This window comes from Panthera pardus, unplaced genomic scaffold (assembly GCF_024362965.1).
Source record: "Panthera pardus isolate Hobbes unplaced genomic scaffold, ASM2436296v1 HiC_scaffold_6, whole genome shotgun sequence".
NCBI lineage: Eukaryota > Metazoa > Chordata > Mammalia > Carnivora > Felidae > Panthera > Panthera pardus.
Genome location: NW_026526991.1, coordinates 134,489,231 through 134,502,185, shown reverse-complemented (window position 1 = coordinate 134,502,185; position 12,955 = coordinate 134,489,231). Strand labels below are relative to the sequence as shown.

At 50.0% G+C, this 12,955-nt stretch overlaps 1 protein-coding gene across 8 annotated transcripts in view; it reads right to left on the bottom strand.

Annotated features, from left to right (window-relative positions):
* SFMBT2 (Scm like with four mbt domains 2) overlaps nucleotides 1-12,955 on the bottom strand; it is a 228,122-nt gene that overhangs the window by 203,827 nt on the left and 11,340 nt on the right. The gene's annotated exons all lie outside the window — the stretch shown is intronic.

Below are 12,955 nucleotides of genomic sequence, written 5' to 3'. Positions count from 1 at the left end.
CAGCTTAGTGAAACACACCATTTTCTGTAGGGCACGATCGTCACTGAGACGAACACACTTCTCACCAACACCATCTACGCTGGGAGCCCCAATCTACCTCGGCACGGCTGGCAAGACGGTCCGCCACCCACCCCTGTGCTCCCCTCTCGCGATGCCGTGACACGGCAAACCTCCGAGACGTCTGCTGTGTCCCAAGCACGGAACTTCCAAACCCACTTAAAGTGCCAACGTTCGCAAATGCGCTTTTTGACCGATTAGACTTTTCCTCCAAGAGCACGGCTCACCTTCACTTACTTGCATGCCGCAACGACAGGTGGGAAAACAGGGAGAACTACAGGCGCCTCTCGCAGAAGCTACAACTGAGCTCATTTCCGTTACACCCCATGGAAGAGCCAGACACGACACCCCTCAGGGTCGGCCGCCGACCCCGCTGACGGTTAGACACAACCGTGTGGGGCTTCTAAATCTTTCACTCACTCAGCATCTGCTTTTATCTCACGGCTAGATGGAAGTTCAAATCGGCAAAAGGGCAAGGATGGATGAAGAAAAGGATAGCGCCCCTATACCTATAAGCAGACTATTTTGTCACTCCCATACAGTAAAATACCTTTTGAGGATACCACACGCACACACACACACACACACACACACACACACAAATACACGCATCCCTTTTGGTGCTCTTCGGTTTACCTTCCTGGAACATTATTTTGAGGTTTTGTCAAAATTACAGGTCCAGGAAAGGGTACCAGCCATCTGTGCAAAGGCAGGGAAAAGGCAGAAAGCTCTCACAGGAGGAGATGGGAAACGCACCAGGTACGTGGTACTGGAATTTAATCCCGCTGTATTATCCACCTGTTTATATAAAATACTACACCAGACACTGTGAGGGGAGGGGACTCCAGAGCCACCTCTCAATCCAAATAGAAAGAAAAGAAAATACCTAGCGTAGAGTAGGAACCTAAAAACTGTCTAGGCTGGGTCTCAAGTGGCAATCTGTGCATCTTGCTAGTGCAAAGGTAAGGACACGAATAGGAAATGAAATGACAAATTACCAGGCAAATGTAAACCACTAGGAGATTATCTCTTACTCGTTCCACACTCTGCGAGCAAGGGTGCTTATCATATTTTCTGGAGCAAAATAAGAGGGGACGTGGTCTGAGGGGTAGACGTCAGGACCAGTGATACAATGTAAGCCGGGGCTGTCCCGGAAAACAGGAGAGCCCTGGTCAAAAGGCGGGGTACCAGACCCAAAATAGTTTCTTTGGTTTGTTTACAAATCACATAAAGGACAGGTAAATACCACGCCTTCACTGTAGCGCTGTGTGGGGCAGAGAACACAAGGCAAAGCAGTCTTAATCCTGCCCTCCAGCACAGACTAAGACAGACGGTGCAAGAAACTTGGGTGCATACGGGAACAGCTTAAACCTAAGTAGAAACTGGATGTGTTTTTCTTTAAATAATCTTTTTAAATGAAGGATTAAATAAAGGAATCCGTTCAACAGATAGATGGGTGCCAAGATTATTTAAAATGGAGGGCATTGGCAAAGCCAGCACTTTAACATTGAGGCTGGCTAATTTTACCCCACCGACATCAGGTTGCTAAAATAACCTCACGATGAGAGGCAGAACTGCATTCTCCTAGGAGAGTTCTTTCCCAATCGCCATTACAACACAGATTCACGAATTTATGGGGAGCCACAGTCCTGGGTATTTCGTCCCCCTCGCGCTGCACCCAACAGACCAGAGAGTGGAAGAAGAGGCCACCAGGGCGACTCACAAGCTCTCGTGCCTGGATCTTACAGTGGATGGCAGTAGTCACCAGTCTATCTCTAATGTCACTGGAATGAAGGAGCAATCGCCGGTGCAATCTGCAGAAAATTCAGGTGTTGAAAAGAAAGCGCGGCCATCCCACCAGGCGCCCAACTGCCAACGACATCAACAAGCAAGCGCGGCCATCCACCGGGTGCCCAACCGCCAATGATGACGTCAACAAGCAAGTGCGGCCATCCCACCGGGTGCCCAACTGCCAACGATGACGTCAACAAGCAAGCGCGGCCATCCACCGGGTGCCCAACCGCCAATGATGACGTCAACAAGCAAGTGCGGCCATCCCACCGGGTGCCCAACTGCCAACGATGACGTCAACAAGCAAGCGCGGCCATCCACCGGGTGCCCAACCGCCAATGATGACGTCAACAAGCAAGTGCGGCCATCCCACCGGGTGCCCAACTGCCAACGATGACGTCAACAAGCAAGCGCGGCCATCCACCGGGTGCCCAACCGCCAATGATGACGTCAACAAGCAAGTGCGGCCATCCCACCGGGTGCCCAACTGCCAACGATGACGTCAACAAGCAAGCGCGGCCATCCACCGGGTGCCCAACCGCCAATGATGACGTCAACAAGCAAGTGCGGCCATCCCACCGGGTGCCCAACTGCCAACGATGACGTCAACAAGCAAGCGCGGCCATCCCACCACGCGCCCAACTGCCAACGATGACGTCAACAAGCAAGCGCGGCCATCCCACCACGCGCCCAACTGCCAACGATGACGTCAACAAGCAAGCGTGGCCATCCCACCGGGCGCCCAACCGCCAACGACGTCAACAAGCAAGCGTGGCCATCCCACCGGGTGCCCAACCGCCAATGATGACGTCAACAAGCAAGCGCGGCCATCCCACCACGCGCCCAACTGCCAACGATGACGTCAACAAGCAAGCGCGGCCATCCCACCGGGTGCCCAACTGCCAACGATGACGTCAACAAGCAAGCGCGGCCATCCCACCACGCGCCCAACTGCCAACGATGACGTCAACAAGCAAGCGCGGCCATCCCACCGGGTGCCCAACTGCCAACACACCCCCGCTTCAAGAACACAAGCAGGGAGCCCACAGGGTTAAAACACACACCCGCTAGCAACGATGGAAGTTTGTGTGTGAGTTTACAGACCACCGGATCACCTACACAGGGACACAATGCCCACTGACTCCAGGGGCATCCAGACGGCACAAAGAGAGGGGCAGATGGGGCACACTCTGGAAAACACTGCCTCCCTCACAGCGGTCCACCGGAGTCCGTCAGGGGACCACCAAGAACTGGGAAGGCAGAAGGATGAGCCCCTGAAGGTATCGGGGGTGGGACACTCGGAGCAAACAGAGTACCACAAACCGCCCGCACAGAGCGCACCGCCATGGTAAGCTGGTAAGTGACAGGAAACCCCACGGATGCAGAGAAGCACAGGCGAGCAAGACGTGGGAGCCGGGATTACCGAGATGATGGTCAGGCAGGACCTGAGCAGGTGCTGCCTGAACAGACTCAGGGCCACACCCCAGCGAGAGGAGAAGGTTCTGCCTGAGCGAGGACCCGAACCCCTGCGCTCCACTCTGTGGTCAGGATTTCATTCCAGGGGGTGAAAAGATCAGATCTGTTCCAGGAAAGTCGCTCTGGCAGCTGGATGCCAGGCAGACGGACAGACACGGACAGGACTGAAAAAAAAACAACGCGGGCGCAGGTCTGAACTAAGACAGCAAGGGAGAAGAGAAGGAAGGAAGCTCAGGGTGTATCTGACAGATGCAGCCCAGGAAGCCCCAACATTAACAAAACACAATCTTGTCACAGCTGGAAGGCAGGTTCTTAGAAGAAATCACTTCATTTGCCACAGCCAGTCCTCCACAACTAATGGGACCTAGGCAGTGCCCGTGGAAATAAAAATTAGGGGGGAAAATACGCTGACTATGAGAATGACAGACCATTTCACAGAAATTTACTTCCAGTGGAGTCTGTCGGGGGAGCAAATCTTAGTGGTGACAGCTGGCCCAGAAGATCTGCCAAATGAAAACAGGATTGTGAAAAGCAAATCCTTTTCCTGACTACAACACCCGAACCCCCCCAAAAGGCTATTTTTAAAAGGAAGTGTATTTCATTCTGATCTTAAAATACATATAACTTCAAGACCAAAGGTAAAACTTTCTATTAATGAAAGAACTTTTTTTTTTTTTAGACGTGAAAAGAAGGCTGAGAAAACCGGGTTTTTAAAGGGTAACTTCCTGTTTTTATAATACACCTGTGATCCAGTGCAAAGCTATTAATCCTATCATAACTGGCTCTTCTTGTCTCTAAAGTTGTTGAACGACAGAATTATAGTAACGGGAGCATCTCACAAAAGTTGTCTTGGCTCAGTGATAAGAACAGTGAACTTGGAGAGGAATAAGGTCACTATCGAGCTGTGTGACCTAAGCAAATTACTTAACCTCTCTGTTCCTCAAACTTCTCATGAAGGCATAATTAGATTAAATCAATGGCCCTTTGAAACCTAAAGTTCTGGGGTGCCTGGGTGACTCTGTCGGTTAAGCGTCCAACTCTGGATTATCAGCTCAGGTTGTGATCTCGTGGTTCATGAGATCGAGCCCCAAGTCGGGCTCTGTGCTGACAGAGTAGAGCCTGCTTGGGATTCTGTCTCCCCTCTCTCTGCCCCTCCCCTACACATGTGAGGATTTCATTCCAGGGAATTCACTCCTTCTCTCCCCAAAATTAATTAATTGAACTTCAAATCTAAAGTTCTATGAATCTATCAAGGCTTTTTATTTTAAGTGGTAATGGTTTATTTGCTGCATTCATATTACCCGTTTATCTGAAAGAAATTTAGTATAATCAGCATCCTCCCCCTGTAAATTCTTTTCTGCCTCCTCCAATCATTTGGAGAGTATTCAGAGAAGGTTAATTTTAGCATAAGGCAAGCAAAGTCTTGTTAGGATGAAGATGGGCAGGGAAGGACACTCACTAGATACTATCCTAAAGCTAACCAGGAATTTATTAGGGGCTTTTACCTAATTTGAAATAGTTGCAGACACCAGCAAGATCCAATAGAATTTTCCATACCTTGCATGGTCCAACACAGTAACCACCAGCCACACGTGGATCTCAATTTTAATTTTAATTAATTTATAAGTCCTATTGGCTGTCGTCTTACAGAGTACAGCTAGCCCACAGCACAGACAGGCCAAAGTTGACTACATCTGAATTTGGAGCATGTCCTATATACCCATCAATTCTTGGCTGCCTTAAAAAAGTTTTTTGTTTTTGTTTTTTTTTTTTTAGTTTTATTTATTTTTAAGAGAGAGAGAAAGAGGGAGGGAGGGAATGCCAGCAGGGGAGGAGCAAAGAGAGAGGGAGACACAGAATCCGAAGCAGGTTCCAGGCTCCCAGCTGTCAGCACAGAGCCCGACACAGGGCTTGAACTCACGAGCTGCGAGATCATGACCTGAGCCGAAGTAGGATGGTCAACCGACTGAGCCACCCTGGCGCCCCTGTCTTAAAAACATTTTAATTTAACGCCAGCAAGCTAGTTAAAAGAGAACACAGGAATTTTAAAACCTAGGGAATTTCACAAAGAGACTTAACAGCTTCCCCATGAGCCTGCACAGATACTTTATAACAAACGCTGTGATGTAGCAGGTTTGTATAGAACGTGCGGCATTTCTGTATCGATCTAATTTCAAAGAAGCAGCGATCTAATAAGCTTAGTTATGTGCATCGCACTAAAATCACTTCCTGTTTTCTTTCATCTATACATTCAGGGAAATCATTCCAACTCAAAAAGGTGGTCAGACATAAAGTGTTTCTGGGAAGGGAAGAGGAAAAAAGTCCACAAAACCGGCTGTTAACACATGAGTCAAGTATCAATGGCTTATCTGATACTTATTAAAGGGGGAAAAGTTTGCTAAAGTTTTTTATGACTTCGTGGGGATTTAGCTCCATGCATTCTCCCAACCAGCCACTATCAAAAGGTCACCGAGGACTGTAAATAAGACATCGATTTAAACGCACCGAATCCATCACTTCAAATAGAACTCAAGGGTGACATTATAAATATCAAAAAGAAAGCCACCCGGATGAGTGGCAGATTTAAACCTTACTTTACAAAGACAGGTAACAAGCCTTTTTTACCCAGGCGACTACAAAACGTATTTATTTTGGCGAATGACACATCCCATTTGCCCTTTTCCAACAACGTTTACTTTTTCCTTCCCACAAATGGTACACACACACTCTGCAGAAATCTAGGAAAATAAAATTATAAAGGAACAAGTTAGAATCACTCGTAATTCTAACACCCAGGCACAACCATTTTTGCGTGTATAGTATCCCCTCCTGACGGCTTCTCTGTGGCGTTTGAGTGCAGGCAGAATTTAGAAACTCACGTTTCGTTTACCATTCCGCAGAAAGCATATGTCCCCACGTCATTAAACTTCTTTGAAAACATTACTTGAAATGGTTGTACAGTCTTTACTGTAACAATCGAGTTACCATTCCCCTCCTACTGACCGTTAAGCTGTTTTTTATTTTTCCCCATCATCAACGGCGCTGTGCTAATCATCCTGGGCCCTAAACCCTACTGCGTCTCTGAGCCCTCCTTCGCACGGAATCCCAGAAGTTAGATCAGGGGCCAAACTCAAGAACACATCTAAGCCTCATGATCCACGCTGCTAAAACACCATCCAGCCTGCCAGGCCCCCTTCTTCGCTTACAGAGAGCCTCGCAGTGACGACAGAATGAATCGGAGATGGGGCGTCTGGCAGCCTCAGGAATTCGAGCGTGCGACTCTTGATCTTGGGTCGTGAGTTTGAGCCCCCTGTTGGGCACAGAGATTCCCAAAAAAATTAAATGAACTTTGAAAAAAAAATAATCACTTCAGAAACAAAACGGAATATATCTGAACGCAACCTCCTCCGGGTCCATCAGGGGTGTTTTCTTTCCCCTTTTTCAATGTGACATCAACCAACAGCATCATGCCATTGCAACATACGGTCCTCATGTGAAAACTGTTCATATCCTTCCACATTTCAATTTTGATGGTATTTCATATAATTTTTAAAAATTGTTTTAATGTGTATTTATTTTTGAGAGAGAGAGAGAGAGAGTGTGAGCAGGGGAAGGACAGAGAGAGGGGGAGACACAGAATCGGAAGGAGGCTCCAGGCTCCCAGCTGTCAGCACAGAGCGCGACGTGGGGCTCGAACCCACGAGCCGTGAGATCATGACCTGAGCTGAAGTCGCACGCTCAACAGACTGAGCCACCCAGGCGCCCCTAGAGCACCCACTCTTGATCTCAGCGTCATGAGTTCAAGCCCCACACCGGACGTGGAGCCTATTTAAGAAAAAAAGAAGAGGAAAAGGAAGAAGAAGAAGAAGAGGAAATCGTCTTGCATTATAAGTAGTGTTCCTTAAAGAATTCCAGTTATCTCAATTTCATTTTACAAAGTCAAGCTTTGCTACACCCTCTGCCTAAGTCAGGCCAGGCTGTTCTCCATAAAAGTGTAGCAAGAGTGACGATTTTGTGAAGAACTCATCCCGTTGACTCTTCCTAGGGGAGCCATTCTCCTAACGGACCTATGTATCTGGACACACCTTTTTTCCCAGGTCTCTTTTCTCAAATAGCAAGAGCGGAATGGGTCGTGCAAGCTCCAGGGACCCTTCCCATGGTGTCCCTCATTCCTAGCAACGCCCTTGTCCCTTAAATCCCTCGGGTGACCGCTTTGGTGTTCATCTCCGAGCCTCTGATAACACCTCGCTTATTAACGTCTCAGTTTCCGTCATTATCGGGTAAGGCGCTGGCACTCAGCCCGCTCTCCCTCCCTCCCGCCTGCCCTTCCCCTCCTGACAGGCGTGATTCAGAGCAGCAAGGCTCTAAGCAGATGCCCCAGCCGACCCCACAGCACCTTAGGATGCCTCCCCTTCCTCAGACAGCTCTGCCTCTGCTCTGCCCTGATCCAGACTAACTGCCTTCTCTGCCGGGCTGGCAGGTGCCATCCTGAGACCTGGCCTCTGTCTCTTTTGTAGCACATCCTGCCTTCTGGGCCCCACACCTTCCCCGTTATCGGTTTTCTCTCTTGGGGTGAGGCACGTTCACCACCACGTTCCTAGGAAAGGATTTAGGTGGGAAACATTGAGGTCTTGCGTGGTTGAAAATGTCCTTACCTACCCTCCCATTTTAACCAACAGCGTAGGCGGGTAAAAAAAAATCCCAAGCTGGAAAAGCATCCTCTCTCAGAGTTTCGAGGGCTTCCTTCCACATCCTGAAGCTTCCAGGGGAGAAGTCGGGCAGCAGCCCAGTTGCCGGGGCTTCTGAGGTTCTGAGATTTCACAGTGGCGTGTCTATGGCAATCCACTTGTGGTTTCGGGGCACACGGGCTTCTTTCGACTTTGAAATTCATGTATTTCGGTGCTAGGAAATTTTCCTGAATTACTGCTAAGTGCTTCCTCTCTGTTTTCTGTTCTTTCGTTCAAAGTCATTCAAACGTCGGACCTCCTCGATCTCAATTTTCTCTTTTATGCTCTCTTTCCTTTTTTATTTTTTTTAATATTTGTTTTAGAGAGAGAGAGAGAGAGAGAGAGAGAGAGAGACAGACTGCGAGCGGGGGAGGGGCAAGAGAGAGGGAGACACAGAATCCAAAGCAGCTCCAGGCTCCGAGCTGTCAGCACAGAGCCTGACGCGGGGCTCGAACCCACAAACCGCGAGATCATGACCTGAGCCGAAGTCGGACGCTCAACCGACTGAGCCCCCCAGGCACCCCATCTTTTATGTTCTTCTAATGTACCACCCCGACTAGAATCTACCATCAGCTACTTCTTCCTGCTGTTCTGTGGAGCTTCACAGTTTAATTTCAGAATGGTCTTTTGAGGGGCGCCTGGGTGGCTCAGTCGGCTGAGATTCTGACTTCAGCTCGGGCCACGATCATACGGGCTCGTGAGTTCGAGCCCCACCTCGGGCTGTCTGCCGTCAGCACAGAGCCTGCTTCAGATCCCCTGTCCCCTGACCCACGCACCCTCGGTCTCCAATAAATAAACATGAAAAACATAGATAAACAGACTCCTTTTAAATCTTCGTAATCCTCCCCATTCCCATCCTGTCCCGGTTCTGTTGCCTCTATTCCATCCCTGTGCTGATCAATGATCTTTCTTTAAAGACCTCTCTTCTCGCCTCCGTGAGAGAAGTTCTTTTTCTCTCCGTTGGTTCCTGGTCTCTGCACTTGCCTGTTAGGCGCCTTGCTCAGAAGGGACGTGACACTTCGGGTTCCTCCCGTTCAAGAGGCAAACCGGAGGGGCTGGCTGGCGCCTCTGGGCGCAGGTGAGGGTGGGACCCGGGAACCCGTCTGGAGGCCTGCGGGGGTCGTTCCCGGAGGGAACCCCCGCGTCTCCGCTCGCAGGTTGGCCGACACACTGGAACGAGTCTCCCGTATTCCGCTACGGTGGGGCTGGGCTCTCTGCCTGCTGTCGCTGCTGGGCAACGGAGCCTCCCACACCCGCTGTCTCCCTTCCCTGAGAGGAGGCAGGTGTGGGCTCCACGAAAGCTCAGCCTCCTAAATCCGAAGTCACAGAGGTGTCCGGCCCCAGCTTTAGATTTCCGCCGATGAGAGCCCGTCAATCCCTGTCCTCCCTTCCTCGCCCACGACTGACCCATACACCTGTTGTTCGTCTTGATTTTGTTTTCTTAGACACGATCGGTGTCACAGTCTCGCCGTGCCCCGATGGAAACCATAATTATCCAAATGCAGGTGAAAACATAAAGCTGTTCTCTGGCGTCACGGGGCTGCCTTAGCATCCACCACCCTTCACGTCTCCTTTGCCCACGGGCAGGGTCCAAAGGCTCGCTGCTCCCACGGGCTCGCTTTCGAGAACCGCATCGTGTTAATAAAAGAAATGGTGCGTTTCTTTTCAAGTTACCCGCTTATCCACAGACCTTTCGAACCGACCCGCCCTGAAGTAGAGTTCAAGAAACTCGCGGTGTCCCCAGCTGGCAGACTCAGAATGTCAAGCTTGCTACTCTGAAATGGGAAAAGGTTTGCGGTTGCTTGCTCTCGTCTCGTGACTCAGAAAAGAGAACCTCCGCCCGATAGGAAAGAACACGTGAAGGTCTAAACTCAAAGCCTACGAAATTCCAGACCCACGCTAGCTGCCCGTGCATATCTAGCACGGCGAAATCACAGCAGAAAACGGCCTCATTTCACGCTCCGGGAATCTGAAGATGAGCTCAGGATAACTCGCCTAAGCTTAAGATCTTTCCAAATATTTCCATAAGAAATTCCAGGGCTGACGGCAGCCAACGGTTCCCACAGTAACATCCCGTGTCTTCTAAGCCACGGTTGTGACCGTCACCTCTGAACCTCCCGATCCAACGGCACGCGTCACTCGAGGGCAGAAGAGCGAACGCAATCTGGGGTTACAAACGGGCTGGGGCAACGCAGAAACGCAGCAGCCTTCCGGGCTACCTGCTCAAGAGAGGAGAAAACCCAACGAAAGGGCACACGAGCCGTGCACCATCTCAGGGGTTCACTTACTGACTGTTTACCTACAAATTATTTCAGTAGCGTTAGCCACTAATTTACCATAAAGAAGGACGAGGCCTCGAAATACGCAACAGAATCCACGATGCAACAACACGTCTTTGCATCAAGGTAGCGACGAAGGGTTTTGTGCACCACAAATCTGCCTCCACGCCACGAAGGTCCAACACCGTCCTGGGGTTGGCATACGACTGACACCAAATACTTCACACAGAAGAGCCTGGTAGAGGCCTTCCTGAAAAAGCAGGCGTCTTAGAACGAGCACAGACATCATCCCACTCAGCCCCGACCTCTTCAACAAACCCTGGGGTTTCCCTGTCACCTGCGAAGACTGGAATGAACGAGAGCATCAACCCGAGTTTCTAACAAAGCCGAGCAGCCTCCTACTTTACAGGAGATTTGTATCTCACGGCATACATCCACGCGTAGAAGGCATTTTCGGTAAATTAGCCCATGCGTTGTACGCATGATCCTTAAGAACTCAAAAAGTAAAGAACTCTGACAAGGGATCCTTGTGTCGGCTAGACATGCATAGATAATGTCTAATAATCAGTGCCTAATCTTCTGAGGGGGTTTTATGTATTCATTACTCCAAGCCGCACAGATGTATGGCAACGATGCTTGAGAGATACCGCACACTTGTAAGCGTGTAGAGAAGCACCTCCTGGAAGGCAGCCTGGAGAGCTGTGCAAGCTCCCTGGGGATACACAAAGCAACTAAAGAGCATTTCAGGTGTTTACTTGAAGCCATGGATATAACCATAAAATTGGGCATAAATCAAATTTTATAAATCACATCATCTAAATGCATGAAGGAGGTTTCCTCCAGTGGAGGAATATCATTATGCAAAGCCAGTAAAAACACCCTAATTTACCTTGATTAGGACACAACATGGGAAATGTAACGAACCCTGCAGGGATCGCAGGAGACCTGGGCTTTACACCGTGATGCACCCGAGTGTATGCCTGGCCTTCAAAACACAGCCAGCAACCCTGTCCTCATCTGCAAAACGCAGGGAAAATTCCAAAAAGTGTCCTCTCCCAGGCGAACATTTCAGGCAATCTGGGCCTTCACCCACCTTCCCTATTAAAACTAAGAGTACATGGGGGGAGAAAATAATACAGCATCCCCTTCAAGGGAACAGAGACTCCAAAAAGGAAACACTACACCCATGGCCTGAGCTGGATCCCAAAAGCTTTCATGAAAAGAGAGGAGTCAGGACCTAAATGCCCAACTGGCTACTCAGAGACTTAACCTGATAAACTGCCAAGAAGCACTGAAGTTCGTAGCAACACAGGGATGAACGGGAAAGGTGTCCTGTGTTCTGCAGCTAGCCGGGAAGAGAAAAGCATACTTAGTTCAAGGGGGTTTTTTTAATGTTTGTTTATTTTTGAGAGAGACAGAGACAGCACGAGATGGGGAGGGGCAGAGAGACAGAGAGGGAGACAGAGAATCCGAAGCAGGCTCCCGGCTCCGAGCCGTCAGCACAGAGCCTGACGCGGGGCTCGAACTCACGAGCCGTGAGATCATGACCTGAGCCGAAGTCGGCCGCTTCGCCGACTGAGCCCCCCCGGCGCCCCGGACTTTCAAAGCCCCGTCTAAACTAGACCACATGGCAAATGAAGGCTGACAAGTACAAGTGACAGGAATAAAGACAAACGTGTGGGATGACAGTGCAGCGCTGAGTGACCACGGGTCGACACGTCCGTGCCAATCGTGGCAAATCGGGGTGAGCAAAACAGGACCCACCTCCAGCGATCAACACGCAGCCAGAGGCTAGAGTGGCGACTTCACATCTGGTGTTCGTCCGTGTGCAAATCAAAGAGTAAGTGTGATGAAAGCAGAGGAAGTCTAACTTCGTGAGTTGGGATCAAGAAGGATATTAATGCATAAACAAGTGGGCTGCCTGGAAAAGCACATGCTTGCACTCAGGGCCTCCTGTCACGCTGATGACGTCTGTCCTCCCGTTCAGACTGTACGGGCTACCTACCTCCAAACCCTCATCCTCCTCCCCAGGGGCCTCCATCCTCAGGCTCCTCCTTCCCTCTTTCCCACTTCTCCACCCTTCGAAAGGCAAATCCGGTCTCCCCCCGGCAGGAGTGAGGGCAAACCCCACACTGATCCAAGCGAAATGTTGGCCGCGTGCTGGGTCCTCCAACCCCCTCGACTTTTTCTGTCTTTTATCCCCACTCGTCTTATGCAGCGTTTCTGCAAGGTCTCCACAGGGCCGGAGAGCGGCGTATCTCCTTCAGAAGGAGCCCCCACGGAAGCCTGTTTGGAACAGTCTCTTAGGGATCTCTAACCTACGTCCTGCACCACTGGCCACTTATCAAATGCTAGATCCCCTCTTCTCCTGCTGCCCAGGGAGCGTCTGTGCTTAGCACACACCCAAGACGATTATGACTGGATACTCAAGATGACCTCTACTGAACAGTGTTTGTTTTTTTCTAACCCACCCAAAGGGAAACATCCTTTCCAACGTGGAGGTGACAACAGAACGATGGCTACAAGGGCCAACCCGTCCTTTGCAAGGGTGAGCTATGCGTATGCACCTTAGGAAAGAGTCAGAGACGTGTTGTCTTCTCTAACAAAAAGATAGGGCATTTGTCA